This window comes from Cyanistes caeruleus, chromosome 23 (genome assembly GCF_971803275.1).
Source record: "Cyanistes caeruleus chromosome 23, bCyaCae1.hap1.1, whole genome shotgun sequence".
Lineage (NCBI taxonomy): Eukaryota > Metazoa > Chordata > Aves > Passeriformes > Paridae > Cyanistes > Cyanistes caeruleus.
In genome coordinates this window covers 4,907,292-4,931,051 of record NC_141723.1, presented here as the reverse complement: position 1 = coordinate 4,931,051, position 23,760 = coordinate 4,907,292, and the positions used below count along the sequence as shown (strand labels likewise).

Below are 23,760 nucleotides of genomic sequence, written 5' to 3'. Positions count from 1 at the left end.
GAACTTCCTCTGTGACATCTGCACCATTCCATTCCTCCCACAAACCAGCCACAAGGATCCTTCCTGCTCTGGCTCCTGCTTAAAGCCCCTCAGGGCAGCTGCTGCCTGAATATTTACTCCAGCCAGGTAGGAAATGTTGATCCTAAAATAATACAAATAATGAGGCTTTTTCTTTGCTGGCCTGGGTGTGTATACTTTATTTTTTTTTTAAAGATAAAGAGCAGAACTTCAGTGTTTTAAGGGACTTTTTGTAGCCAGCAAGCTCCCTGCAGGGCCAGGTGTTTGGATTCACCAGGCTCTGTGGGCTGGGATTGTCTCCTGGGGTGAGGATCTGGAGGATGCTGCAGCCAGCCAGGGAGTTGTGCTGTCTGTACAAACTTTCCAGGAGGCTTTGAGGGTTTTTCCTTTTGTTCAGGGTGCTTTGAATGTGGTTGTTCATGATATGAATGATGCTCTGTGTGTGTATATATATAGATATTATATATATGGATTTTTTTTTGTGGTAGGACACATGCTCTGGCAGGTGTGTGCTTCTACTGATGGTGATTTCATATAAATTTATTTTATATATTTATATATTATTTTTATATATTTCTAGATCACATATAAAATATATATTTATATAACCATATATTTATATAGTTAATACATTTATATAGTTATTGATATTTATATAGTTATTGCTACTTAGTTATTGATATTTATATAGTTATTGATATTTAGTTATTGATATTTATATGTTTATTGATATTTTATATATAAAGGGTGTTTGCATGCACAGGAGCCTCCTCAGGCAGTGGTGAGAGAGGTCTTGGAGAAGGAGGTGCCTGAAGGGAACATTCCCTGAGATGTTCCTGGGGAGCTGAAATGGGAATCAGCTCCTGCCAAAATCCAGTAGGGAATTGAACAGGCATCAGGAGGCTCCTGGGACATTTTGGGAAGTGCAGGGATTTTGTCTTGTCCTGAGAGGAGGGGCATGAACAGAGCTGGATGAAATATCTGAAAAGAAGGGGTCACTCTGTGGGGTCAGCTGGCAGGGCTGGAATAACCACCCCACCTGTGTGCTGCTCTCTCCAGCCACATCCTGGCAGCACGGATACATTTCTTCATCTGTCTTTCTTTATCTGTGTTTCTTTATCTGTCTTTCTTTATCTGTGTTTCTTTTTCTGTGCTGCCTCAAGAGCAGGATTTTCCACGAGGTTGGGATTTTTTTGGGACATTACCTGTGGTCCTCCCCAGGTGAGAAGGCACTGGCTGAGCTTCTCCAGAACTCTGGCACTGCTCTCCCCTGCCCTTGAAAGCAAGGGGAGATGAAGAGACAGTGCCTGGCTGGCCACCAGAATCAGTGCTTTTCATTAAAAGTGTGTGAAAAGCCTTGCTGTTTTTCAGCAGTGATTAAATGAAAATACATGTACACGCCAGAGACCCGATGTCAGCCCTGTGGGCAACACAGCCCGAGATGAGAGACTGAAGAAATAAGAAATTGTCACTGATGTTATGAATTCGCTGTGCCCCCAGGTCTGAGGGTTTTCCTTGATGACAATTCTTTAATATGGTGCATTGAAATCGCTTTGAGGCCAAGAATTCCGAGTGCAGCTGGCAAAAGGGGGGATTTGCCACCAGGAGGGAAGGGAGGAATTCCTTTAAAACAGCTGTAAAAAGTAAACTGGGGGAGCCTGAAAAGCACTTCAGGGCTCTCCTGCCTGCTGATGCTGGGCAATGACCAAAACCCTTAGAGGTGTGGATTATTCTGCATTTTTAGCCCCTGGGGGTCAGGAAGGAACAGGAAGATTTTTGGGGCAGTAAAACACCGGATTTGTCTCCTCACACCTGGAGGTGTTGCAGCTTTTTGACCCCTTTGCTGCCCTCAAGATAAGAATCGGAGATGCTCAACAAGTGCCTGCTGAGATATTGTCCCAGAAGTATTCAGTGCACCTCAGCAAGCTGCAAATGCAGGTCAGGGCTCAGGGGGGAGGCAGGTGTTCCTCAGTGGAGCTTTTCAGTCCAGCACAGAATTCTCTTCTCTCCCCCTGTTTTACAGCTCACCTTCAAATTCTCCTCAGAGAGCAGAGCACAGGCACAAAGGCAGCTCAGGAAGGGCAAAGACATCCTTGTCAAAATCCTTGGTGTCAAAAATAGCTGCCTGAGACGTTCCTCCTCCTGCTGCTTTCAGCTGAATTATGATCATGACTTGCTGTCCTCGGGTTTTTGCAGCACGGTGTCCTTCCCTCCACAGCATCTCCCAGCCCTGGGTAGCTGCAGGGCCCAATCCCTTCCTCTCATGTCACACATCACAGGCAGCGAGGCTGCAGAGCTGGGGCTGCCAGATCAAAGGGCTCCTGATGGATGTGGAACCAGTGGCTTCATTAGTGCCGGCCTTGCAGGCTCCCAAAAGCTCCTTGAGGCAGGGGAGGAGGAGCGTGGGGTCACTGCTGCTGGAGGAAAGGGGACAGGGCTGTTTGGGGTGTGCAGCTGCCCAATCCCAGCCCCTCTCAAGTGAATTTGTGCAGCTCCTCCTTGGCTTTATGTTCATTTCAGGGCAGAGCTCGTGGTTGCCTTTTCAGCTCCTCCCTCGCTTTCCCTCTTCTGCACCTCCTTGAATCTGCCCAAACTTGATCCCGTTTTATCCTCCCCTTTCTCAACCAAAAGCTGGTTTTGAAGACCCTCAGGTGCTGAAAGCAGAAGTTCTCCTTTTCCTTTGCTCCCTTGCACAGTTCTGCCCCTGACTCTCACAGAGGGTGCCAGGTCATGCCATGGGGAGCGACACAGGTTGAGCTCACCTGGATTATCCTCCCGTGTGCTCCTGGTGCATCCTCACCATTGATCCCGAGCTCCCAGAGCAGCATTTTGGAGCCTGAGGATTTATTTTGCTCACTAACCAGCCTCACAGACACAGTGCTGCCTTTGTGCCTGCAAATGCAGGAATGCTGCAGCTGGGAATTAAAAGCTTAGAGGGAAGTGGAATTATTTGTAAATAAATAACTCTTATAAACCTTGATGTACAGCATTAGAGGAGAGGGCTGAGGAGAGCAGAAACCCTTCTGGGAGACATGGAATAAATGCAGGAGAACAAGGGCTGAGTTTCAGTGCTGTCACAAGGAACTTGTCTGGCCTCTAAAAGGCCCCGACAGTTTGTGATAAGGGATGAGATCTTTTTCTGCTGGCAGCGAAGAAATATTGGCAATAAAAATGCTTCAGCTGCTTTTAGACTCTGTCCCGTGATTTGATTAATTTCCTAGATTCTATTTATTTTTCGTGATGAATTGGAAATCCCATTTTGCATTGATTTTGTCAGTTAAGAGGGGACAATACCTGCAGGAAAAAGCCAGCTCATGGCAGCAATGTGAGTTCCTCACACCTGCTTCAGTCTTGCTTCCCTTCAACGTGGGTTCAGCTCAATTTTGGCAGCTTTGAAAGGACCACACCCCACACCCCAGACCTGGAAACCATCAAATCCCCACTCCAATGCACCTTCAGCTCAGTTTGCCTCCAGTTTTACATCCCCAGAGCCTTTGGTCAATAAGTTTTCCTCTGCCCACCCCCCAAATAAATTTGCCTCCAATTAAATCCTTGGGAAACATCCCGATAAAATTGTTGTAGCTCCTGTTTGGCTTCTCAGGGAGGGGAGATGAAGATTTCTTTTTAAAAACCTCATGCAAATGTGCAGCTTTTGCTGCTGTTCAATAAAGTTGATCATTTTAGTGAGGAAGTATCAATGCAATTTTCCACACCACTGACTTAAAGATTGGCTCTGGGTGTAAATGCAGCCATTCCTTTTTCTCTCATTTGTGTGGGGAGCAAACAAAAGGGAAGAAAATCTTCTGTTGCCTCCCTGATAAACGTTATTATATCCTAAATAAATCTCTGAAATTCTGCCCCAGAATAGGCAGCACCACTGCATTTTTGCAGGTCCTTATTCCATCTGTGCCTCAGCTGAATGCAGAACTCGGGAATGTCTTTCCACCCCATTACATTTCCCAGTGAAAAATGTGAGAATTACTTCTGATGTTCGTGGGAAGCCATCAGGATGTAAAACACCTGAAAATGAAATATTAACTTTGCCACCCAAGCCAGTAATGGCTGTTATGTTTTGCATTATAACACATTAAGGTGAAGTTCCTGCCTAAGAAAGAAATAAATAAAAAATCCCCCAGCTCCCATCCCAGGGATGACAGGCTGATGGGAGAGGATAAAATTGGAAAGTTGAGGGGGGGGGGAAATATAATATATTCACAGTTTAGATGACAGTGAATATAAAGACAGACTGAGCTTAAGTGGAAGTTGCAAAATATCCTTGGGAAGTCTTATTCCCTCCAGATTGCTGCCAGATATCCTGGAAAGTGTGTATTGGTAGCAGAAGAAACGCAAAACCTTATGGATTGAGGAAGTAAAAGCATCTCCGTTGCTGTTTAGTTCGTGGAATTGACAGAAAAGCTCAATATTTGTCCCTTTTTGGCGCAGTTTCCTGGCTGTGCTGATCAGGGTGGGTGAACACGGCTCCAAATCCCTGCGCCTCAAGAGTGGCTGTTCCTCCAGGGCAGGAGGCTTTGTTTGCTTTTAATTTTGTGGGAAAATTTTGGGGTTTTTTAGGCTTTTTTACCCCTTTACTGCGTTGTGGTGGGATTGGTCTGAGCCAGAACCTGCAGACAGCAAAAACACCTTGAGAGACTTAGAGGAGAATGGATAAAAAATGCTTTAATTCACTGGTTTTCCTTTACTGTCCCTTCACTTTTTGCTCCAAAAACCTCCTTTCATCACTTAGGAAGGAAAATAATTGGGAAAAAACCCCCTCCAATCCCTTTCCTGCTTTGTCCCCTCCAAAAAATATCTGATTTTTCCTTCCCTAACGCTGCTCATTTCAATGTGAAAAGGGGAAATTCTGGGTCATTAGCACTGATTGTCTCCTTTTTGAGCCCATTTTAGGGTTATTTGTTTGGACTTTCTTCTGTTTGGGGTTCTTTGCTGCGCCTTGAGAGAGAACTCCTCATTTTTTATTTTTTTTCCTCAGAAATAAAAAGTTAGCAGATGCCAACAGGAATCCTCTGCTCTAAAGAGCCTTTTAGATAAAGAGCCTTTAGTTTTACTCCAGGTCTGTTAATTAAACAGTCTGGAGACTTCAAGGGCCGGCAGAGAAGGGGAAAAAAGGTGATAAAAACAATGCAGCTGATAATATTTAGGTTTCAAAATGTTCTCCAGCGAGTTAGAGGGGCACTAGGTGTTCTAAACGAGATCAGATGAAAAATTATGGATAAATGGCAAGCAGTGGATAACGAGGGGCAAATTTTTTAATGTTTTCTAGCATAGAAGCTTTTGTTTTAAAGCAATTTTCCTGTCAGGGGTTAAAGCAGGCTGGGAGTTTTAATGGGAATATTCCTGGCAGGGATTTCTTTCCCTGGAGGTGCCACACTTGGTGTTTTTCCCACTTTTAGGGTCTCCCCAGTGGGTTCATCTCTGCCCTCCCCTCTGGTGCAGATGATTTTTGTCACCAAGGGCAGGGGCTGAGGATTCTTTTGGAGCAGAATGTGGGAATGGGTGTCCAGACACGGAATTTTGGCTGCATTTTCCATCCGAGGACGCCACTGGAATGACGGATTTGGCCTCTTTTGGTGCCCAGTGGGATTTGCTGCTGTTCCTCTTCATCTCCCAGGGCTGTGCTGGGCTCTTTGCCTTCCCAAGGAGAGGATTTGGGATCCCTGATGGATTTCCCTGGAAATCTGCACCTCTCTGAGCAATGGGATGTTCTCTGCCCTCCCCTGAGCCCAGCTGGTGCAGGTGATTATTGTCACCCAGGGCAGGGGTGAGGATTGCTGCCACAGCTCCAGCTCTCAGCCTGTGACCTCCCCTCCCTCCTGCAGCCCCCAGGCAGATGCTGAGGGATGGATTTGTTAAGCCCAGCCTGGAAAGTGCTGTTTGAACCAAAAACTTCATCCAGAATTCCACTGGAGGCCTTCCCAGGCCACGCTTTGCTTGCAGCACGCTCGGAAATTAATTTTTATTTGCAGGCTCGTGGGGGAAGAGCGATACAAAGCAAACAGGGAAGTGCAGACAGAAAATGCATTAGAAATGTTTGGAAAAGGCACTCCAAGGTCTCCCCAGGCTGGTCAGAGAGGAAAGTTTTCCAGGTAAAGAGTCCCACACAGGGATGGCTCTGAGGATTAATATTTAGGAGGAAAGCGATCAATTATGATGAATAGCAAATTATTTTCCAAGCGTTTTGTGCTATTAAGGACACAAAAAGCAGAAGAGGAGATAACCATCCCTATTAATAATGATTAATCCACCCCTGTCAGCAGCTGGATCCTCACTACCTGCCTGAACCCGAGCCTGGCTCTGTAATTTAACACTCAGAATCCAGCACAGTCTGTATTTATCACCATTATTTTGTTGTTCTTTGTTTTGACAAATATCATCAGTGAGTGTTTGTAGCTTCTCACTCAGGTGTGGTGGTACAGGCTGAGCCACACGTGGTGCTCTGCCAGGGGTTTGACATGATTTATCTGGGATAATAACAACAATATTCCTCACCTGGAATAATCAAAATATTCCGTGCCTGGGATTTGAGGTGCCTTTAAAAGCTGTGCCATCCCCAGGGCTGACAGGGAGGCAGCACTGACACATTCTGTGCTAAAAATCAAATTATTATTGAGACCTCTTAATCTCCGCAGCAAGTACAACATGCTCTGGCTGATTGCTTCCAAGGAGGAAACTGAATTTCTTTTTTATTTTTTTTTTGTGTGTATTGGGATTTTTGGAGCATGCAGGAGATGTCAGAACAAGGGGATGACAATCCAGCAAGGGAGAAGTGAGGACAGGGAGCTGTCCAAGAATTTGACCATTTCTGCTTTTCATAACTTATTTATCCACACGTTAAATGCTGTTTAATGGGAATCTGCAATTTTATTATGGTAGATTTTGCTGATTTTTCTGTGTGTGTGTAAGTGGTGGGTGATTCCTTTTTCCTTTATCCCTTTAAATCTTGGTTTTGGTGGCTGGGTCTGGGTTTTAAGCTTGGCTTTCTGGTTCTCACAGCAAACTCTTGGCTTCAGGGTGCCTCTCTGAAATGCACCAGGCAAAGCTTTGCTCTATGATAAGGGAAAAATAAAAAATAGGTTTTATTTAGAATGGGTTTGAGGAGAGGGAGAACTCCTGACTCCTTCAGGAAGAGTAGAATTACACAGACTTTAAAAGAGTGCAATTAAGGATCTGCTTGTTCTAGGTGAAGCTTCCTTGCCCCAGTGTAGTAATTAATAATTATCCATAGAGAAAATTAACCCAAGCCAGGCAAAACCTTTGGAATGTCTTGAGGTCATTTGAGGCTAAATTGCTAAAATTGGCCACAGACACCACTCCCTCTTGGGGTCTAAAAATGCCTCTCCCCACCCTCAGCCCCATCTGAGATGTGACTCAGAAGTGACAGGGATGTGTGGATTCATTGGCAGCAGCACAGCCAGGAAGAGCTCCAAAGGCAACAGCTCCAGCTCTCAGCCCAGAATCCCTGAAGAAATGAGGGATCATCCACTTGGGAAAGGCTGCTGCATTCCAGGGCCCTTGGAATGCTGTTGGTGATGTCCTAGCACGTTATCAGCTCAGAATTTTGTTGAGTTTGACTCCAACCCCTTTCCTGGTAATTCCTCACGTGGAATGTATTGATTCCATTTGCTGGAGCATTCTTCCCCTTAAATATTTTTTCCATAATGTGAGGTTGAACATGTTCCTAATGGCTCCTGCAAGCCCTGTGTTTCAGTGGCACCAATAAAGTAATTTGGTTTAAATTGAATTGGACTCGGCCAAACAGAGAGTGGAAATTGAGAAAAGGAGCAGAGAAGTGCAGAGTTCTACTGGAGGGGAAGGAAAGCAAAGGGAGAGAATTGGGTGGGTTTTTTCTTTCAAAGGAGGTTAAAAATGGGGGAAAAATCAAGGAGAAGTGACAAAGTGGGGAAATACCCAGCGGTGATATTCTTGGCTGTTGGGAATGCTTTGCTGGGGTCAGAGTGCACAAAGGTGAGGATGCTGTTTGGAGCACACAACCCCAGTGCCTGGCAAAGAAAATGGGAATTTTCCTTCTGGATTTCACCCTCAGAGGGGAATTTCCCAGTTCAGGCTGATTTCCAGCCTTTGAAAGGAGGGGGAAGGGGACATGGTGACAATTTTCCATTGCCCTGAGCAGTGAAGTGAGAGCAGCCCTTCCATCCAGCTGTTTCCTAGGATGTCTCCAGGTGTTCCAGCACCTTTCATGACCTAGAGATGAAGCTTTTAATGTCCAGTATGATTTCTCCAGGTCTGTGGGAGCACTGAAGTGATTCCAAGCCAAAGGAAACCGAGCTGTGCTCCCATTACCTCTCCAAAGGGTCCCTCTCCATCCTTTCCCCCTTTAGGCCACAGCTGAGTCAGACCACTCTGTACATTTTATTTCCTTCCATTCTCTGTTCATTTTAATTTATTTTTTTTTTTTTAATAGAAATCTTATTTTAACTTTGATCTGATTTTCCTGTCTAATTGACAGGGAGTCAATTATCCCCCTGAATATGACTGTCACACACTCAGCAGTGGGAATTGTCAGGTGTCTCTTTTGGGGGGGTGGGAAATGAATGTCACCTCTCCATCCTTCCCTTCCTCCATTCCCTTTGGGTTTGTTTTCCCTCTCAGGTTTGTTTTATTGAGGATTTGATTTGAAAATGGGGAAGTAAAACAAGGAAATGTTGGATAATGAGGGGGCAGTAAAGGGTGAGGTGAATTTTAATGGACTCCCTTTAGGAGGGGCTGTTTCTGCCTGTCAGGTTCCCATCAGACTGGGGACATTTCCTTCTCTTTTGGCTCTTTCCTGTAAAATTATTGGGAAATTCTGTCCTTAGGAGTGAAAGGGGTTTTTGAGGAGCACCTAAAGCAGCCAGGAGCTGTTTGGGTCCGGGCCGTCCCTGATGTGCAGGGATCAATACTGCAGGGATGATTCTTTTGGGATGAATAATGGCTGGAAAACTCCCTTTATCCAGCCCTTCCTGCTCCTGTGTGCCTCGAATCCAGTGCCTTCTTTATGGAGTGGGAGGCCTGGAGCGCAGCATCCTTATCCCCACGGGAATCTGGAGAGGAGGAAGCCACAAAGAGCCCAGGAATTGCCATTGTCCCTTCATTTTGCTTCCTGGAGGGCACTTAATGGCATCTTGATATTTCAAAGCCAGGCAGGAGCTGAAGCTTCTCTTTTTCTTGCGGGGTTCCTGACATTTGGGAGAGCTGTGATGGGATAAATGCTCCCTCGAGGAGCTGATGAGGTGTGAGGAGCTCCAGCTATGAGATCAGGGCCAGGCTAACAGAGCTAATGATGACTGAGAGAGATGCTGGGCTGGGAAAAAGGGGATCAGGCTCAGGAGAAGAGAATCAGGCTGAGGAGAAGGGAATCAGCCTCTGTCCTCGTCCTGTAGGAGTGGGAATTTTGCTGGCTGCTTCCACTGAACGCACCCAGAACAGCATCTCACCAAGGGATCTCTGCTCCTGGATGCTGTTTCAGGGGCTGAGCTTTAAAAAGGACACAAAGGTGGCTCAAAGACACAGGAATGAGCACTGAAATCTGTGCAAGGGCCTTGGCTTCAGTGCTCCTGACGTTTCCATATGCCTGGTAATTAAATTGTGAGTCAAGGGAAGGAGCCCAGCTCCTCTAATAGCAGGGAAAAGGAGGCAATCGTGGAACTTCCATCTGTCTGCAAAGATCCTTTATGGGGCAGATCCATCAGCAGCCCTGAGCCGTGTGCCAGGCTCAATTAGACTAAACAGGATCAAAGGGCAGCCTGGGTAATAAATATCCCTGCAGAACCAAGCTGGAGTCTTCCCACTCACTGCTGGAGAGATAATAATCATTAGTGAGTGGAGCGAGATCCACATCCAGAGGAAGCTGGGCTTGGGAAGGGGGTGATGTTTTATTAGGGAGTAAAAATCCACATCTCCTTTCCCTAGGATTGCAGCAGGCTGCTGTTATTCCCTGAGCTGCTTTTTTGGAGTTTGTACCCAGCCCTACATCGATTGTGGAGAGGTGGCCCAGGTAATTGGGAAGTGTTTAAAATGTACACGGGGTAATTGAGAGCTGCTGTAAAACCCTGGGCCAGGCTCAGAACCTCCTCTCCTCTAATGAGGCAGAAGGTGGACAGAGATTGGGTCTGACTTGCAGGGAATTGCTTTGCTCTCCTGTTTTTAGAGCCCTCTGTGTGCTCATGGAAAACCTTCCAGCAAAACTTTTGTGACACATTTCCTATAGGAAACGGAACAGTGATTGTTTCTGGGAAAAATAAAAAAGCTGAACTAAAGACTCTTCTGCCCCAGCAGCAAATAAAGAGAGCATCAAAATATTTTAGTATCAAGGCTTGCTTTCCATCAGATTTCCTCCTGCCCTTGCAAAATGATGCAGCAACAAAAAAAAAGTACCTAAAGGAAAGGGGGATTTTCAGGAGCCTGTTGTGTTACCTGAGCGTGGATTCAATGATCCAGCTGCTTGGGAAATGCAGTTTTGCTGGAATTGTTACCAAGGGAAGCCTTGCTGGGATGTTTCAGTGCCTGCTCTGGTTTCATCCTTCCCTAGGAGTGACTTTTAGGAAGAGTTCAGTGACTACTGAGGCAGAAAATCAACTGATCCTTTTGTCAGGAGCTTTTTCTCTCAGGGGCAGGGTGAGGCTTCTCCAGGGCAGCCCAGGGGATGAGGCCAGAGCCTGTCTTGCCACAAAAAGTCAAAATTCCTTTTCTGGGCAATGCCTGCCTTGGTGAAGTGCTGTGTCGAACACTGTAGGGCAGCCTGCAGGGAGAGCATTGTAGGCCGGCCTGCAGGGAGGGCTTTAGGCCGGCCTGAAGAGGGGCTTAGATCAACCTGAACTGTTCCTAGACTGGGCTGAAATGGGGTTTAGACTGGCCTGGAGAGGGGTTTAGGCTGGTTTACAGTGGGGGTTTTGGATAAACCTGAGCTGTTGTTGGACCAGCCTGAAGCGGGGCTTTAGCCTTGCCTGAAGTGTGTTGTTGTTAGACCATGCCTGAAGCTTTAGACCAGCCTAACACCATCCCAGCTCTTCCCTCTTCATCCCTTGGCTGAAAAATCCCCCAAACCAGTGGCAGGTTGGGAAAGAGGGAATTCTTTTTGGGGTCAGAGTTGCTTTTAGGAGCACCTGATTGTGTTGACCATAAATCTTTTTTGCTGCTGCATCTCTTTGTTTTTCTGGGCTTTATTTGGAGGGTGAGTTACCCCCCAACTCCACAATCTGGGGAAATTTTCTCCTTCACTTCTTTTCTTCCTCCCCAGAACAACAATTTGAAGGCAATAAAGCAAAACACAAACTCTGCAAGCGAGCACCAAACTGTTCCCTCTCACTTTGCTGTGCTCAGGATCCCCCCCTGTGCCCATCTGGTGCCTTTTGGCTGGGCCCGAGCTCTGCTCTGTCAGCAAAATACCAGGATTAACAAATCCCAGCCTTGATTTAATGCTCTGGGAAGTGACCACGATATCAGACAGTGAATAGATCCCAACCTTTGCTAAAGGGCAAGCGAGTTCTGCCTCTGAGAGCACAATTTATTGATTCAGCACGCTCCTCTCTGACACTCACTTGTCTGAACCTCCCATTTTTCACCTTTTCTTAGCAATTTATTCGCACAGAGCCTTTCCTCCCCACCCAAATAATCACATTAAAAGCAATGCTGAGGATGCTTTAAACCTATACAGTTTACAGTATATGAAAATATTTACCTGGTGTTGCTGCTTCCTGTAAATATTGTGGGGTTTGGTGCATTTTTTCCTGGGGTGTTATCGCTGTTTTGGAGCTCTGCCTGTCAAGTTGGAGCACATTTGCATAGGGATTTGCTAATTGACAGCTTTTGAGCTGCTAGGGAACAAGAAAAGAACTTCTTTCTCCCCGTGTCACCAGCAGTGCACTTTATTTTCTTACATGCAGTTCAAAAGATCTTTTTTATTTATGAAATTAAAATTCAGTCGTTCATTTCCTTGGATTAAACACTGCTGGTTATCCTGAAATAATAATTTTCTAGTGGTATTTTGTATTTCTGTCAGGAAACTTCACCATCCTGGTACGTCCCAGGATTACAGAGGCTACTTAAGAATCCTGGGGTTGGTTTTTCCTCCAGCTCTACACTGGAAAATAAAAATATAACTCTAAATCCTCACTTATAGTGAATTTCCCCAAAAAAACCATCCTTAAACCCCTCCTCACATGTAGCATTTCTCCTCCTCTGCCTGGCAGATGTTGATGGTCATTCAGAAATGGATTTGAGGGAGGCAAAATAAATCAGCAGCACCCAGTGAGTGTTTACCCAGCAGCTGTAAATTTTAATTACTTCCCTATTTTAATGTCCTTGTTGGGGTTCTTTATTTAATTGGAGTTACCTTGTCTCAGTGCTTTCTGCTAAAAAGGAATCCTGGTTTTCAGGGTATTCCTGCTTTATGACAAAGGAAAACAAATTAAAATGAATACAATTATGGGAAGAGAGGATGAACTTAAAAGAAAAATAAACACCCCCAAAATCCCAGCATCACTCAAATGATGGCTGGGGGCAGAATTTAGAGATAAAATCAAAAAAACAAACCCAGCTTGGTCAAATGTTTTTCCTCCTCATGGTTATGTAATTTCTCCTGGTCTTTTGCTGAATAATGAATAATCACAAAAATATTGCAATTTTTTTTATTTCCTTTTTGAATAAAAGTTTGAGCTCTGATGAGTTTAGGAAATATTTTGTCCCTAAACTAGGAAGAATGATTTCCTTTTAGGGTTTAATTCCCTTTTTTGAGCTTGGTTTGGTGGTTTTTATTATTTTTTTTTATTACTCTGGATGATTCTTGTCCCAGCTGTTGGTGATGAGAGATGTTCAGAATTCTGGATTCCCTCCCAGGATCTCCACACTGAAGAATTTAGGGTGTTTTATCCCTCTTTTTGTGAATAGTTGGAAATACCTGATTTAATTATTTTACTCTCATAATTATACCTGCTATAAGGAAGTGTGGGGAAGGTTCAATATTATCCCCTGATATAATTTGGAATGAGGAATATAATTTGACTTGACTAAAACAATTCCTGAGCTTTGGCAAGTTGGTTTAATGATTTTCAGCAGGGAAAAAATAATAGGAAAAATAATTTTTTAGGTGCTTCAGTTTTGGCTGGCATGTTAAACAAATGAAGCTCAAACTCCAGCGCTCTTTTTTTCCCATATTAAACCTCTTTTAGGAGGAATTCAGGCTTTAAATTAGGTGTGACCAGTGACAGGGATCAGGGGGATGAGCTCTGCCTGTTCCTGGAAAATTCCCGTTGCCACCTGGTTTTATTTCCCTCCCTGGGATTATTCCCCGTGGCTGTTCCTGCCTCCAAAGCTTTGGGGAATACTGATGCTCCTGCTTCCCCTGCTGGCAAGAAGGATGGCTGGGAATGTAAATCCTGAGTTGGAAACTTGGGAATTCCCACAGGGCAAATCCTCCCCTCCTCCTGCGCTGCTCTGGGGACACGGCAGGTCCCAAACTCCTTTTACACCCCCAATTTTTGAAGGCTCTCAGAGCAAATCCTTCCCCAGCTTGAGGATTTGAGATTTTTCCAAAGGGCTGACGTGGCTCCTATAGAGTAATAACGATGCCATGGGGGAGCTGGACTTGCAGGGGGAGCTTTGGGGGGAATTGGAGCTGGGAAATGGAGCCTCCCAAGGCAGATCACAGCAGATTTGTGTTGCTTGGCAGCTCTTTCAGCGAGTCCCAGACTCTGGGGTGCTGTTTCTGCAGCCTGCTGTGTGCTCAGACTGCTCTGCTGGATTGCTGAGCCCTGGATTCCTGACAGGCACACGGAAAAGGGAAATTAACAGTGGATAAAGTGAATTAAAGGTAATAAAAATAAGTGTCTGGCTGGATAATCTGTCTATTCCAGCCCAGCCTTGCAGTTTGGGGAATATCCTGGGTGGACAGGGGTTGGGTGATGCAGGAGGCCTTGGGGAGGAGAGCCTGGAGTGTTGGTGCTGAGAGGTTTTGGCGCAGTGACACCCAGAGATGGTGGAGATGCTCCGGGCACTGAGCTCAGGTGTGCAGCAGCTGGAGTTGGGAAGTCGAGGTTGTCTTGGTGAGAAGAATTTTGAGGTGGAACTGATCCCTGCATGGATGGGATCTGAGTGGGTGCTGCCTGTCCATGAAGCTGGAGAGGAAAGCAGTGAAGGCTGAGTGCCTGTGGTCATCCAGGAATTGGGAGAGGGGCTGGAAGCCTTGAGCCATCCCTGTGTTGGAAAATGCCCAACAAAGCCCTTCAGGATCTTTGTTCCTTTCCCCTCCTGCCTTTGACCTCACCCCCAAAGCTGGAAAATGTTTCTCTACTTGTGCTTTCCACCTTTTCATTTTCCCCTAAACAGGACCTGCTTCAAATCCTCTGTTTTTTTTATCCAGCACAAATTTTGGAGCCCCTGGGTCAGTCCCACTCCTGCCACTGCCTCAAACCCTGCATTTGACCAAAGCATTTCTCTGCTGTTTTTCCTGGGACCTCTCCTGAAGCAGTCCCACAGATTCTCCAGGGCTTTGGGGGTTTTGATTTGTGAGTGTCTTTAACAAAACCTGACCTTTGGAGTTATGGATTTGAAGAGCCAAGCCATGAGAGCCTGACAGCTCGAATAATCCAAGCCACACTTTTCCCCAGAGCTCAGGAGGGAACACTTCTTTCCCTCCTCCATAAAAGCAGGAGCTCTCAAACCACCTCCTGTAGCCTGTAATTTTGCACCTATCTTCTCTGTGCTTCGGCTGGGATTTATGGCACAGTATAAGTTTATTTTGGATAGCATCTTTCACACAAACACTGCCACTTGAAGGCTTTTCAGAGGAAGGTAAAAGCGAGGCAGAGCAGAGTACAAATTAGGGAGAGCAGTGCTTTGGAGGTGTGGGCTGGGGAATACATTTGAGGCTGGAGGAGAGAGGGAAAAAGCTGGAGCATGGGAGAAGCGATATATTTAATTTGGAGGGGTTTCAATGAGCAGGACAGCTGTGGAGCTGTGTGAGAGAAACTGGGGGTGAAGGTGTGTGCTTGGTGGAGGGGTTTGAGGATGGATGACAGCATTCCTGAGAAAGGGAGCAGTGAGGAAACTGGAATAGAAAACTGGAATAAAAATCTGGTGGAGGCACACTTTCACCAGCTGCTTGTCTGGTGATGGAGAGGAGTTGGAGCTGAAGCTCCTCCAAGTGTGGTGTCTGTTCCCCAGTGACAGCTCTGATTTGCAATTTCCTGCTAAAACGGGCTGTGGATGCTGCTCCAGCCTCCAAGCAGGACTGCTGGAATATCTGTCATGTGCCTGGTGCCACTGGCACAGGAAAATGAGGGAGTTGTGGGCTCCAAAGGAGGAGTTGTCACCGCTGTCACAGCGAGCTGGCTCCTCTCTGCAAGGACAAAGCCTTGCTGAGAGCTCAAACATCTCCGAGCCCATCACAGCAGAAAGATCTGAGTGAAGCCCCTCACACCCCATAAAATCTCTGGATTAGGGAGCAGGAACTCTGCTCTTTAGGGATGCTGTCCTGGCTGGGGTGGAGGTGTCCTGGTGCCAGGGCTTCGATCCCTCACAAGCTCAAGGATGAGGGGAAAGGTGTGAAAGGCCACAAAAAGCCCAGAGGCATCACCCCAAGGATGGATCTGTCCTGGGGAATGTATGAAAGGCCACAAAAAGCCCAGAGGCATCGCCCCAAGGATGGATCTGTCCTCCTGGGGCTGCTCTGTGTGCCTGAGCCAAGTGGCAGCGCACAAATGTAAAATAATGAGGCAGCAGCCCGGAGTGTCTGGAGCAGGCGGGGAGGAATGAAGATGGATGAGTGTAGCTAAGAGACAATTTGAAAAGGGATAAATACAGGCAACAAGTTATTCACCGCGGCAATTTGTAAGGAGTGCTAAAAACCTTCAGACAGGATTGTTTCACGTCGCCTGGCTCTCTATTTGCAGCCTGACAGGTTTCATGTAAATGGTGCTGATGGATGGCTGCAAAGCAGAGCCCTGGAGCTGCTCCTCTGCTCTCCATCAGCTCCACTCCTCCCGTGCTGCTGGGCTCTGGGGGCAGCCCCAAGGCGTGGCAAAGTGGGGCATTGAGTGGGAAAAACCTGATCCGGGTGCAGAGGAACAGTGGGAAGGGGCAGGGATACTGAGCAGGTTCCATGGGACAGGGGGAAGCTGCTGAAAGGGAATTTGGTTGGGATTTAGTGGCCTGAAACTAAAGGAGGAGATGGAGAATTTCCCCACAAAGTGGAATGGTTGAGAAGTTGTCCAGAGAAGCTGTGGCTTCCCCATTCCTTGGAAATGTTCAAGGGCAAGTTGGACAGGGCTTGGAGCAAGCTGGGATTGTGGAAGGTGTTCTTAGGGAGGGGACAAATGGGATTTTAAGATCCCTTTCAGCTCAGGCTATTTTATGATTCTGTGATTCTTTACTTGGTACCACTTCTCCTTCACCATGGTTATAACCTGGACTGACCTTCCCACATCACATCCTGGGACTGACAGGATTCCAGGGAATACAGGATTCCAGGGAATACCATGATGGCTACAGCAGCTGGGGGAAAAAACCCCAAATTAATCTATGCATGAAGATATAATTACATTAAACTCAGCATTTACTTTCCTTTCTAAGGAAGGAGAGGGAATTGCTGCAAGCAGCAAGAACAGGCAGGAGCTTTGTAAAAGAAAGATGCAGAGAATTTGAAATTGGTGTTTTATTGGAAGGCTTTGAGCCAAGTGAGGCCAGGTAGAAGAGGCACTTCCATCCTGCAGGATTAACAGAGAAAAACAAGTGGAGGGACGGGAAACAATCAAAGCAAGCTCAGCTTATCCCCATTTCCTTTTCAAACATCTTACCTAGAGGTGTTTCAAATGTGATAACTTTATATTGCATGTGCAGCCCTGTGGGGATGTGGGTATTGGGATGAGATTTATTCCTGTGCCTCCTGCCCACCCTCCCCTGAGTTCTTTGTGATCTGTTTTGCCTCAAAAAGGAACTTTCATCCCCTGCAAAGCCACAGGCAGGAGCCTTTTGCTTGAGCCCATAAAGGGTGGCTGGGAATGGACAGGATTCTCCTGGAGCTACTCTTCCCTGCAATATTCCAGCAGAGAGGCTCTGGAGAAGGGGTTGCCAGTTCTCTCTGGAGGTGTGCTGGCCAAGCAGAGGTGACAACCTTTGTCCCTCTGCCTGGAGCATTGTCCAGCAGTGCTGAATTCCCCTGAACAGGGAGGGTTTTTGGCTGGGAACAATCAAGGAGATCACACCAGCTCCAGGATTGTCCCCCAAGTGCTTCACTGACCTTGTTCCCAAAATTTGCTTTTGGTGTGGATTTTCCCTCTGCAGCCAGGGCCAGCAGGGTGAGATGTCCTGGGACAGCAAGGTCACTGCCAATCAGGGCTGTTTGCCCTTTGCCAGAGCTGTGCATTCCCTCTGGAATCATCTGCCTGTGACTCAGCATTCCAGGGATTTGTGGCTCTTCCCTCTCTGCTGCAGCATCTGATGCTCTGGGGAGAGCAGCCAGGTGCCCAGGTGTACATCAGGCCTCTCCAGCAGCTGCCTCCTCTCTTCCCTGACAAGAAATTCCAGGCAGCCTCTGGATTTAGAGGCCAAGGTGAGCTGTAAATCTCAGGGCTGGCATCGCTGAGGAGCTTCAACCCAACTGGAAAGCTCAATTTAGGAGCCTTCCACTTGTAAAAAGCAGCAGTGCTGCAGAATTTTCAGGTTGAAAACCAGTTAGAAGCAGATCTGCAGCAAAGAATTTCTGCAGCAATCCGAAAATTTCAGGTTTATCCTTCACCTTGAGTTGATTTGGACCGGGTATAATTCTAGGAAGGACAATGTTCTCAACTGAACTGATTTTTTTGTGTGTATTCATGTCTTTAATTCATCTGAACTCTCCAATTAATTCTGATTTTAGATCCATTTCCACCTCATTCTCAGCCAACCCATCTTCAGACCTCCTCTTCAAGGAGTATCAGGGTTTGGATAATAATTCATGTGATGCTTTACTTTGTCCCAGCTGGATTTTCTGCCTGTTCAAGGAAGAGCTGTGAGATTTTTGGGTCCGGGGGAGTCGTTCCTGAGGGATTTCTGGGATGTGGCGCAGCACGTGGAAACCGCACTTCTGAAGGTCACTTTATTTCTGCCAAATAACTTAAAATGTGCTTTTATGCAGCATTTTGGTTTAGGAGTGGAAGATTTTTGAGCTCCTCTGCTGGGATCACTCATGAATATTAAATTAAATAAAGAGTGAGGGAGGGCTGGCCCTCGAGTTGTGGCTCTGGTTCCTCTGCCTGCTGATGTTGTCAGCCTGGGGAAGAAGGAACCTGTCAGAAACCATGGATTGTGCTGATGGTTTGAGCCCGGGAAATGAATCTGGGAAGAGAAATATCCATGCTGTCTCTGGCCCTTCCATAAGTATGGAATTACCAGCACTGACCATGAGGAGAATGGATGAGAAACTGGGAATTACATCCCTCTGAACTGGGAATTACATCCCTCTGAACTGGGAATTGTATCCCTCTAATAAGCAGCTGATTTGGGCCATCCTATTCCATGCTTGGATTGCAGACACCTCCAGCCTTTTTGGGATGTAAACCTAAAATCTGATCAGTTTTCTCCTCTGGCTCCACCTGTTTGTCTTCACCATTGCAAAGTGCATTTTCCTTTCCTCATCCCATGGTTGATCTTCTTCCAGTCACTCCCATTGATTGCATGATCTCAGGAATAAAATTTTAGGCCTCAAGCAATGAAAATCAGTTTTTATCCCATAAAACCTCCTCAGTGCAGGGGACAGGAGCTGCCCTTGCCTGGAATTCTCTTGTAAAGGTCCTTTCCTAGATCTGATACTCCCATACTTTGCTTATTAATCCTCTTTTTATTTTTCTCCTTTTTCCCTTCTAACCTCGTGTCTTAATCCCAGAAAAATTCTAGGACTGCTACAACTATGCAACTTTTGGAGCCTAAATCAAAAAAACCACTTTTGCTGTGAAATCCTACTTTTTCCTGGAGATGTATTTTCTTATCACTTTTATGGAAAGAATCTTCAAGTTCTTTTTTTGTTTTGTTTTGGTTTTTTTTACCAGGGATCTTTGCCATCCTGTCAGTGGAGAGAGGAGCAGACCTGGAGAGTTTTTTATCTGGAAGAGAGCACGTGGTGGAAATAAGTGATGCTGGAGCCTTGCAGGCCCTGTGTCACAGCAAGCAAATTGACCTTGTGCTTAAATGGTTATTGTGGGCATTCCGAGGGGGATATTGGCTGCAAATGTGTTACTGGCATAATTAAAATGTAGTCCCTGCCTGGGTTTTTATTCCTGGGAATGATGCAGATCAGCACGGGAGTGGCAGGAGTGGGAGGAAGCTGCAGCTCTTCCTTGCCTCAGTCTTTACCACTACGATTAATTTTCATTACAGAGGAAATGAAATTCAGCCCAGGAGACCCTCTTTGATTCCCAGGGAGGAAAAGTGTCTTGCTTTTATGGCAGGAAACTACACTTTAAACTGCTTTTAGATCCCCTTGCAGGCTGGTTTACACTTCAAGCCCCAGTTTGTCAGCTGGCAGGTACCTGCTGCTTCCCCTGGGCACCCTTCTCTGTCTGCCTTTGGTTTCCTCCTCTCCGTGCTCCAGGGCACCAGGCAGCTTCTAATTAATCAGGGTCAGGAAGAAAATTTCCCTGGGGAAAAGTTGTTTTCTCTCCACCTGCTTGCAAAGCTTTCTGAGCCTGCCAGCAGAGCTGCTGGGCAGAGAGGGTAGATGATGGTAAATGCCTAAACCAGCCTGAAAATGTCAGGGCTTGAGCTCTTCCCAACATCCCCTGGACTTTTGTGGCTTTCCCTGCTGCTTCTGAGCTAACTAGAGATGTGTTGGAGTCAGCTCTGGTCACTGGGAAATATTGGCTGGAAGGGGAATAAGTTGCCAGTGGAGATTTGGAGGAGTTTCTGTGGAAGGTTTGGGGAACTCCATCCTGCTGGTGAACATGGAATTCCCAGTAACAGTGCTCCAGGTGCAGGCAGAGGGGGGAACTCGGGGATGATGGGTCTGGTTTTAGTTTAGTGACCACCAGGGCAGGCTGAGAGAGAGAACAGCAAATCTTTTATCCTTTAGAGGAAAAGGGTTGAGCTCATCTGCTGATGCTTCCCATGTTCAATTCGCCCATCTCTTTGGGTATAAAAACATTTCTCTCCTGTCTGGGGCACTCACAGAGCTCAAAACCTTCAGCTGAGCAGCTGCTCTCAAGAATCTGGAAGTGCTGCTCCCTCTGAGAGCAACAAACTCTTAATTTTCAGTGCCATCTGCATAAAGGGCATTTTCTGTGCTGGGAAATCTCACTGAGGTGGGCAACAGGGAAGGGAAAATAGGGTTATTGTGGTTTTTTTACCAATAGGATGACTTCTCTCTGCCAAAGTCCCCCTGTGGCTGTGGGATGAGCACAGATCTCTGGTGTCCCCAGGAAGATTTTTAACCCTCTGGTTGTTTCTGCCAGTACAGAAAATTTTACTCCTGAGCACCTGGTGACTTCCCTGAGTCCGTCTTCTCTAATCCTAAAAATGAAAAAAGGTAATAATGACAGTTTTCCTGTCTCAGGTTCCAAAAATAAGGAGCTCAAGTGTTCAAAGAGCTGCTCTCATGCCCCACATCCCCCCAGTGCTGAGGACAGGGTGTTTCAAGGACTCTTTCAGCCGGAATTAATCCCTAATTTATCCTTCAAACACTTCCCAAGAAGCAGCTTATTTGGAGGCAGAGGCTGGGAGAAGCTCGAAAAGGAATTTTATAGAATTAAAATTTGCTTTCCCCCTCAAATAGCAGCTGCCCCAAGTTCTGCATCAGCTCAGGGACAGACCTTGCAGAACTCCAGCTTTTTGGAGGGAGCTGGAATCCATCCCAATCCACCAATTTCCCTCCTTTCCCTTTTGGATTCCAGCAGAGTCAGCACCTTCACCCAGCTGATTCTGGTGCTGATGCCTTTGAGGGTCAAGCTTTGCTTTTTCTGTTTGTTGTCTCATCCCTGTTGGCACAGAATTTTGGATACTGCAACGTCTCCGGTTGGGATTTATTTTTTGTTGGCTTGGGCAGATTCCCATTGCGATGGTGATGCAGCAGGAGAGGAGCTGCAGTGATTTGGAGCTCCAGGGCAGGCTGTCTCCAGGTTTTGTGGATGTGGAGTGGTTTCCAGGAGGGAATGGACTGGTTCAGGTGGACAGAGATGATTCCACTCAGGGATGGGTGGGGTATGGGGGGTGAGGAGGACAAATGAAGGGAGAGCTGCTGTTATGAAACAGGAACTTTTTAAATCCAGCAGTCAGCAAAGGCACTGCCAGCTAAAAACCCAAAATGAGGCACCTCTGGCTTCTATCCTAGTGAAAAAACCCCAACTTTCTGTGCCCTTTTGCTGGGGTCCTTTTCCAGTTCACAGAATCCTAAAATGGTTTGGGTTGGAAGGGACCTTAAAGCTCCTCCGGTTCCATGGGCAGGGACAGCTCCCACTGTCCCAACCTGGCCTTGGGCACTCCAAGAGATGGGAAATCCACCCCCAGCCCTTGCCTAGGTGTGATCCAGGCTGTGGAATGTGCCCTGGGAAGGGAAAGAGCTCGGAGGATTTCTTGTGAGAGCTTCCCTGGCCCAGCTCTGACTGACAGCTGCAGCGAGGTGAAATCTCATCTCCCTGATATTAAACTTAACCTTTATGGGTTTCACTTTAAACAGCTGTGGAATTGCACTGCCTGTCCTTTAATCATGGGAGGGCTTTTAAGAGAAGGGGTTTTTGTTTAAAGCTTCACTCAGATTTACTGGAGATGGGAGGGAGAGGGCACAGGAGGAGGGGAAAAGAGAGGTGATGGAGCCAGTGACAAAAGCAGGGAGTTTTCAGGGGCATGGCTGCATTAATTTGGGCCAGGAGAACACTGGAACATTCCCTCTGGGAATTTGCCACTTTTAGGAAGGGAATTATCTGTTTCTTCCCATCTTGGGGAGAATAAGATAGACATTTGCTGCTCCAGGCATAGAAAATATTCAGGGAAGCAAAGCAGAGCTGATACAAGTCAGTACAGAATAATCTGGAATAGTTGTGCTTTCTGTCCTTCCTCTTCAGGCCCAAATACTCCCCTCAAACTCCTCTCTTGCGCCCCAGTGCATGAAGCTGCCCTCCACACACAAATAATTGATCAAATCCTCCCCCAGTTGGACGAGCTGAGGTAAAAAACCAAGCCACGAGAATTGGTCCCCTCTGAGCATCATTGCAGTGTCCCCATTTCCTGCACTGGAGCCCATTATCTTTAATTAACACTCCTAAATTCCCTTTTCTCTCCTTCCCAGACCGGTTAATAATTCTTGGATCTCATTAATGTTTTTATTTTTCCTCAGCAAATTCACATTTTCTTTCCAAGTCCGACTTTTTAACAAATAATGAGTCTAATTTATGCCTGTAAAAACGAGCTGACCTTCTCAGCTTTATATTGCAATTTAAAATAAAATAAAAAAAGGAGGAGAGGAGTGCTGGAAAGTGACTCCAGAAGTGGCTGTACAAGCACTCGTTTGCCTCATCAGTTCTTGGATTTTTGCATCAATTGGCTGATTTTGGCCCCTCTGGAGTTGGGAACAAAATGTCCCTGCAGCAGCAGCCCCACCGTGAGTCAGCAGCATCTGTCACCACGTCCCCACCTGGCCAAAGTCCCCACTCTGCCTTTGGAGGACGAGGCAGGAGCTGCCAGGGCTCAGCACAGAGAGCAGGGATGTGTTATCAGGGGAGGATATATTATTAGAGGCTTAAAACTTGAAATACCACACCTTTAAATAGCTGTGAGGTGAGCGGAGGGAGGGCTTGGGCCACCCCACCTGCGCTGTCCTCAGCCAACCCTCAGCGTCTGCAGGTGAGACTGCAGAGAAATGGTCACGGAAAGCCTGGAGCTGAAGGAAGTGATTTTTCCTGGAGATTTTAAGTGTGGAGGAGCACAGAGAATGCCCTCAGTGCTTGAGATACAGAAATTCTGAATTTTGTGTGTGTAGTGGTTTAAATTTGCCAGTTTTGTTTTCCTGGCCAACGCACCAAATAAATGTCGTGGTTTTAAAGCAGTAACTAAAAAATTACTAGAAAAATTATTTCTTGCTGTGAGATATGGATAGAACAAGAGCAAAACAGGCTTGAAAATTAAAAGGAATAAAGGAAGTTTATTAACAAAACTGTAAGAATAATACTCCCATCAGCCACCAGCATCTTCAACTTCAACTTCTTTAGCTCCCAAAGCTATCTTAAAGGTAAAGTCACCCCATGACAGTGTGCTGGGGAGGGAGGAACTGGAGGAAGCACAAATCTGCTGGGACACCTGGCTCCAGCAGTGAGAAAGCTGAGCTTGACAAAGCCTCAGCCTTCACACACAGCCCTTAAAAATAGTTATTTATTTATTTAAATAAATTCTTATATATATATTTATATATTATATATTATTTATAATATAATGTATATATAATAAATAATATATAGTAAATATATTGTGTATATAGATATATTATATTAATATATATTATATAAAAATATATAATATATAATGTATATAAATCTATATAAATATATTATGTATATAAATATATATAAATTTATTATGTATATAAATATATTATACATATGATATAGAGTATATTCTATATATAATATAGAATCTTATATATGGTAATATATTCTATATATTCTATATATTATATATAGAATATATAATATAATGTAGATAATTATATATAATATATTATCTATTATCATATATATATGTATATTTTTATATATTCTATATAATATATGT

General features: G+C 45.7%; 1 long non-coding RNA gene across 3 annotated transcripts; it reads left to right on the top strand.

The window, feature by feature from the left end:
* The first annotated feature begins 5 nt into the window (after positions 1–5).
* On the top strand, positions 6–23,050 carry LOC111939418 (uncharacterized). 3 transcript variants are annotated; one of them, XR_002869279.2, is made up of 5 exons: positions 6–126; positions 9,946–10,030; positions 12,225–12,282; positions 13,703–13,843; positions 19,056–23,050. It is a non-coding gene; the product is annotated as an uncharacterized LOC111939418 (long non-coding RNA). The 3 variants fall into 3 exon arrangements; XR_002869280.2 differs by lacking the exon at positions 12,225–12,282; XR_002869281.2 differs by lacking the exons at positions 12,225–12,282; positions 13,703–13,843 and having other exon boundaries at positions 12–126; positions 19,056–21,674.
* The last annotated feature ends 710 nt before the right edge of the window (positions 23,051–23,760 follow it).